This window comes from Anopheles coustani, chromosome 3 (assembly GCF_943734705.1).
Source record: "Anopheles coustani chromosome 3, idAnoCousDA_361_x.2, whole genome shotgun sequence".
NCBI lineage: Eukaryota > Metazoa > Arthropoda > Insecta > Diptera > Culicidae > Anopheles > Anopheles coustani.
Window position 1 is genome coordinate 31828243 of NC_071288.1, and position 7596 is coordinate 31835838.

Consider the following 7596-nt stretch of genomic DNA (forward strand, 5'->3'; position numbering starts at 1 on the left):
TTATCGAAAATGTTCAAGTATGATAATTTTGTAGCTAAGACTAGTGTAAATAATTTGCAAGAAATATTGAAAAGTTATTATATTATGAAATAAGAACGACTCTTGTATTTTAAAATATTTGTAGAATGCAAACCAAATCTGATTTGTCCTTTTTTGGCTAAACGATCTTCTTGGGTCATCGTTTATGGTTTACTAGATATTTTTCATTTTTCTACGTAGCTAATATGTTTTCGCGTGGCGAGAAGAGGGTACAGTATCGGTTAGGATTCGAACATTGTAAATATATTTCAATTCTTTTGTTTTTCCAGGAAATATTTTGGTCTGTTAAATGGTATAAACTTCGTATGTATATTTCTGGTACCTATCAAAGGCAATCAAACATAGAAATGTTTGAAAGTATTTTCGTAATGTTGACAATCGACACAAACCCATATTAAAATATTTTGCAAGTTGTTGCTCAACATCTTGGAAGCTTTGTTCTACTTTGTCGAATCTGAATTGTGTCCACTGTCTTAGCCAATGTTCACCACCCGACCATTTCGGCCACCCGTTGCCCGTCATTATTCCATAACTCTTTATTAAATGGGTAATATTTTTCTACGTCACTCCAAAAACCCGTTCGCTGTGGGTCAAACGCATCAAACCGAGTGACGGTTGGATGGTCTTTTCGCATAAAAAATAAAGATAAATAAAGCCGGAAAAAAGAACCGGATCCAGTTAAGAAACTTCCCACTCGAGAGGGAACCGAAACCCCCGTCCAGGGGGCATGGTGACAACAGTGAGGGGAAGTGAGGGTACGTGCGAAGGAAACGTCTATCCCATATAATCTAATGGCTTTAATTTGTTCAGCATAAATTTTATAAACTGCCCGAGGAAAGGCTTCCAAGTGCTGGGGGATGGGGGGGGGGGGAATTGGGTTTGCTTGTGTAGTAGTAAGGTGTTCGTTTCTTAATCCTTTACTTCGAGGCAGGGAAACTGTCGGTGCGGTGAGTGACCGGAAACGAATGCGTGTAGAAGAAAAAAAAATAAAATGGAGGCATTCAATTCGGTGTGTGTGGTGGAAACTCGTTGGAGTTTTCGGGAGGACATTACCCGGGGAAGGAATAACAATAAAAAATAAGGGATGGTATAAAAAAGAACCATCATCCTTCCATCACCACGCGGTTTGAGGAGGAGGACTGCCTGGTGCGCGAGGAACGAGTGGCTAGCAACAGGACGGTGAGAGCATAAATTTTGATGACCCCCGAAAACTGGATCGTCTTCGCTATCGCAAATCAGAAATTCACCACTCGAATTCCCTGGTTTGATGGCCCCGGAGGTTATCTTTCAACCCCCGAGGTAAGAGAAAAATGGAGGGAGGTGTGGGGGGTTTGGTGTCGTCGAAAAGGGCTCTCGAAAAAAAAATGGCCTTCTTCCACGCGTGTGCCGAGATTCTCGCTTCGTGGGAAATGGTTTGTTTTCCGGGTTTTCCACCCGGCGACGTCGTAAATTTCCGGAGGATTTGCCCCACTCCCTATCTGCGAGAATTCGATGTCATCGTCGTCAAATGGGCTCTTGTCTCCCAATTCAATTCCATCCCATCCTACTTCCGCCCCGAGGTGGGATATTTTTGGAACATCAACCTCGCTGATTTCTTTTTTTCTTCAACCCAAACGATTTCTACCAATCGACAAAAATCAAACCTCATATCGGGATGGTGAATAATTTTCCTAGTCACCACTCGAGCGAAGGACTTCCGATATTTTTTTGCGGGGAAGAAAAATTTCCCTGTCAATTACTGGTGGTAGCGAAGAGATCGATTGGATCGGTCGCACTTTCGGCCGGTCGGGCAAAACAAACAAGGCATTAGGAAAATATTTATCGCCTTGGAAAATGGAACCGGAGGGTCGATGAAGTTCTGGTGCGGTGTTGGGAAATTAACTTTACGACGCGCGTTCGCCCGAGAATGGAGATAAATCGAATTTAGTCATAATACCGTGGGCGAGTGATTTGTGTTCGTTTGCGCTTAACCGCAACGGATGGTAGTTGTTTGATTTCTCCTTTCCACTGCCCCCCCCCCCCCCCCACCACCAAAAATTCGTGGTTTGACGATGGATCCATCGAGCGCCCTTTCACGCATGGAGCGGGCGCGTTGTTTTCCACCGTTCGAATAATTTGCATTCTAAATAACGTTTGTGTAGGGGTTTTTGCCGTGAACCTAATCCTCGCCCGGTTTTGTGATCGGGGTTGAAAAACAAATAGACAAAAACCAACCACCCGAGATGGGGTGTTAGTGTCTGCTAACGATTATGATTATGATAATTTATGTTTCTCGGCTGCGCGATGAAACTACGCGAGCGGTGTTATCTTTGATGTGGGTGAAGTTTGTTTTTCGGTTTGCTGATTTGCTTGGCCGTTTTCTACCATCGCTTTTTTTTCGCGTTTTCCACCACCGGGCTCTGATTGCCCGGTTACATTCGAGAATTGTTTTTTTTTCTGGAGCACGAAAAAACAACCGCCCGTTCGTTTCCGTTCTTGTGTGCTTTGGAGAAAATTTGCATCTTTGATTAAGCGCACAACATATGCGCTCCGTTCGGCAAAGAGAGACATGCTTCGGTCTCTTCCTCCTTATTGCATGCGGTGCGAGCTTTCAAACAAAATGAGGTTTTTATTACACAAACAGTGGCGTAGCGGGAAAATAATAATAATTTTCATACATAACGGTCCGCAAACCGTGCTCCGGTTCCCGTAAAAAAAAGGGGGATAAATATTTCATACTTCTTTTTGCTGCCTGCTGCTGTATGAAAGTGCAATTAAATATGCTGCCGCAGGACGAGTCCCCACCGGGGAGGATACCAAAGAAAGGAACATGCGGGAAGGGAACAATTTCGCATCCCTGCGGGGGTTAAATGAGCACTGCTCGTTGATTATTATCGTCGTGATGCATTTATGGAGCTGTTGTCGTTGGAGCTGTTTGCGTCCGGATTTCTAGTGTCATCTTCTCCTGCCTTTTTATTCTTTCTTTCTATTTGTCAAATCGTACATGGCCATCATAAGGCTGGATGGGCTGTATCTAACATCAGCGAATAATTGGATCTTGTTCGCCACAATTGGATCGGAATGTTGCGGTCCCTTGCTCGTTGTCCATGGAGACGAGCGACTGTGCGTGATGAAGTGGTTCAGTGGTGATTGGAATTCGAGCCGATTCTCCAGACTTCGACACGAAAACCGAACATCATGAGTTCGCATTGTGCCATTTAATTGTGATATAATGCAAGGGGTTTTAATTCCATAAAGACACATTACCAAGAGTAGGGAGCAAGTGGATGCTCTTCGTTTTTATACGTTTTAACGCAATCGATTGAATTGTAAATTTCCAGTTCAATTTTCCCTGCTTGACCTACATTACATTGAATGCGCACCACTTTGCGCGGTTTTCCCCCCTCAGCCAGCGTAATACCCTCTCTTGCATCGGAACAAGTGGAACCAACCGAACCAGAAGAGTACCTGGGTACTGGTTCCTGCCCTCGAGCGACATTCCTTCCCTTCCCCGTTGGCTTCACGCAAATGTAATTCCAAATGCGGCGGTGCAAACCATGAACATGCCGGACACTCCGGAATCTCGCACCTGATGTGCAGTTACGTTCGGGGATGCACTTGCACTCGCATGTGTATGTATGATAAAAATCGCTTCCCTTCGTATGCGGTTCTTTTGTGTGTTCCCATTGTTTTCCGATCCATGGTGATACCGGGTGTATCTTTCGTTGGTTCGGCTGCTTTTGTTTTTTCTTCTTTTCGACCATTTTTGACTCACAATGAGTTGTGTTACAAGCACCTCACAAATATGGAAGCCCCGGGCCGGGGTTGGACGTTTGTAATTTGAATATTTTCTATCCGGGTGCATAATTTCGAGTGAGTTTTACCGGTCCGTTAGCGACGATAATGCGGATAGGGGGACTGGGTTTTCCATTATAGATTCATAACACTTTGCAGAGTGGAATTCGGTGCAGCTTCCGTACGGAAGTTACTGGAACGTTGTTTTGTGTTTCGTCGAACACCGTTCATATTTATGCAGCACTTTAACTAAAGCAATAAATAGAAACATAACAAAATGGAGGTTGGAGGCTTCTTTTATCCTTTCGGTACAGTTTTTGTTTGCCAACAATCCCAGTTTTAGTTATTCAAATTTTCGTAGAAACGATTTAAACATTTGCTTTTTATTTGCAGAAGCAAAAATAACCTCAATTGTATACTGCGTAGTAAACCAATTTGCAGTGGAGTGTAAAATGAGAAATGAAACTTTTTAATTATTGTAGTGTTTTTTTTCTCACACTCATCCCACGGTCTTGCACTTGCTCATTACAGCCAGCTGATTTTTAGAGAATGGATGTTTGTACAGGACAAAAGGCACTGTACCGTTTCCGTTTGTTTCCCAGACTTCGCTTCGCTTCCCGGACGGAAGGAAACGAAAACTAGTTAATTTTCTCTATTCAAACTATTCCACTTTTGACTGCACTGCTTCGGTAGCTTCGGTTCGGTTACGGAAAAAGTTTGTTGTGTTAAGAACGAGAGGAACCGCTTTTAATCGTCCTTCCCGGCCGGCAGTTAAAGTTTGCTTCATGGTAGAAGTACGAAGGAAAAAAGGCAGATCCTCACAGTGAAGCGGAATGAATGGCGGTTTTATGGTTCTTTGGCTCAGATTATCGGCGATTCTTTATGTGATTATGCCTAAGTCCAGCGTGATTTTTTCTTCTTCCTTCCTTGCGATTTATTGTGATACAACTTTGTCGGAAGGATGAAATCCGTGTCGTGAGAGGTTTTTTTTTTTTATCTGTTCTCCGGCCTAGTTTTTCCTCGCAAACCGAAAAACCAGCTCGCTCGAACGACGAACATTTATACCGTAATTTTGCGGCCTAGCTCTTGTGATTTTTTTGTTCCATGTTTGGTTTTCGCTAGGCATGGGCTGGATCCTTTCGATATTGTGTGTGTGTGTGTTGCCGCCGGAGTGCTTGTCCTTTCGGAGGTCGGATCAGACAACGGTGGGGATTAAATGTTTCTTAACTTCTTTTCCATCAAGCAGATAATGGGGGCGGTTTTGTGCTGCCGAAAAGTGCAATAATTAGTTTTAAGCCTGTGGCCTTAGCAACATTAGCGGAAGGAGGGCAATACTTTTCCGTACGCTTCAGGAAGCGCCTTCGGGTCAAGGTTTTTTTTCCCCCGGATGAACGGAAAGTTTCACTTCTACGAAAAAGGGGGAAAAACTTAAGGAACGATAAAAATATAGAAGGATGTTCCTGTTGCTTTCAAATGAATAAGAGCTGTGCAGTTGTTTCGCAAAACCGAAGAACGTTTGTTCGAAATCAATTGAGTTGTAAATCATTGTACCACATATTAGAGCCTATTGTCAATTTCACAGTTCTATGAAACGATTGAAAATTGATTTGTTACTCGTTTAGATTCCATAAACCATTCGGCTTTGGCGGAAGGAGGTTTTCCGCAATTAAAACGAATGAGAGAATCAGCACTTCGCTTCATAGAGTAGAAAATAATATTTCCTGAAACATTGCCCACATTTCCCCGAAGCACTTTCACACACCAATACATAAATACATCCACATAGAACCACTGACACATTGAGTGAAGGCAATAGCAGCGGAATCGATTTCGAATTCGCAATTTCTCGGTACCCCGGAACCGTGCGGCACCTGGCGCCTCCATTTCTTTCAGCACATTCTCTCTCCCTCTCCCTCTCACTGGCCTACCGTCTGAGGTCGATAAATTTACCCATTGGAGAAAATGATATAAAATTGAAAACGAATGGCAGAGGAGAGAAAAAAATGAAAAAAAAAAAAAATGTTTGAAAAATAAAATAAATGAAAAAACACCCTTCGATGTGTTGCATTTATTTTTTCCTACGTCCGACAGTTTCACCATCGATATGACCATCTGCGTTGTGGAAATTCCTTAACTTCCCCGGATGCTTGAGCCCCCGTGGCTCCCGCCGGGTGCATTCCGCACACCCCCACGGTCCACGGTCCGGTTTGGAGGGAGTCAACTTTAATTTAAAGATTACAGACCCTGACGTATCGACGGTTTCGGCGATCGACTTCTTCAACCGCCGCACGTCTTTCTCCCGCTCACCTCGCTTCCGCCCGGTTGTGGGCGGTTGGAAGCTGATGATAGGAAAGAACATTAACTGCGCAAGGATGATTAGTGGCACTAGCGCGGTGAAATGGTACGGATGCCGATCACACGCCGGGGCAGGTTGAAGGTGGGGTGAACTTCAGGGGGAACGTGGAAACGAGAGAAGAAAGAGAGAGCGAGAAAATTATGGCTGCTGGTGAAACGAAAGCCATTGCTCAATTCCCGCCGTTCACATTTTCGTCTCAATCTCTTCGGCCTTCGCCAGAACCGGGGGATGCGAAATTAAATTTATTACATCCGCTGGAAAATGGGCTTTGCTTCCTTTTTTTTTACTTTCGGTAGCCTGTCGCTTTCGGCAAGCTGTTGTCGAAAGATGGTTCCCTTTGGCTGGCAAGGAGCACCGGGGCCACCAGCGACGGTAGAAGCCGGCGATCGTTCGGTGGTTTCGTGCTTGCTTCATTTGGCCGTCGTTCGATGCCTTGTGATAGTGAAAATGTAATCCCCTGATTACTGTATGTACGGGCGAAAGGTAAATGCCCATGGACCGACCTGAACCCTGCCCTGGCCGGAAGAGCAGGGGAGAGAAGAGGTGCAGCTCGAACATTCAATTTAGATTCGACCTCCCCGGCGGGATTCTGGCCCGTTTCAGCACCGGACGGCAAACGGGTTATTTAGTGTTCGATAATTTGATTTATGGCCCGGCTGGCCTTTACCGAAGCGGGAAAAGCATGCTGCCCAGGGCATTCCTATCGAGCACCGGTAAGGCGGTGCGGAGGGCCAGAATCGTTCATCCTTGAAGGTAATGGTTTTCTACAGGGCATGCTTCGAAAGCAGATTGCAATGCAAAAAAGAAACCAAAACGCAAAGGAAAAGCTGCACAACATAAATTCTAATTTTTAGAACACGAATAACCTTTGCATCGAATCATGTTTTCCACAGAAAACATTTGCATGAAAGTAATGGTAGTAGTAGTGTAAAATATCTCCTTATTTAGTTAAACCATTCTGAGCCTGTGTTATGCATTTAGTATTACTTGAGAGCAACGAAAAGCGAAAGCATGCGCAACATGAATGCTTCTAAAGACCAGAGTATTTTTTATTCAAACAGTTTGTCTTTTATTTACCTTAAAGTAACACTTCAAGATTTATTTTACTAGGTTCTTGTTTTAATCTTCAAAAAACCAACCAAAAGAGTACTCAAATTGTACAAATTGCATGAACGTCTGCTGCCAAACATGTGTCTTCTAAGAGGAGGTAAGGAAAACAGACAAAAACGAAATAAAACAATCGAAAAAAATTCTACATTCAGTGCTTTGGGTTCAACTCATTTAACCATTAGCATACATTAACATGCTGATACGATGTTTTACCCCGAAAAAATTATAACCCGCTTCATGCATTATTCCCTGACCAAAGCTAATAGGGACCACTCTGTGGGAAGATAAGACTAAGCGAAGGGAAAACAAAAAAAAAC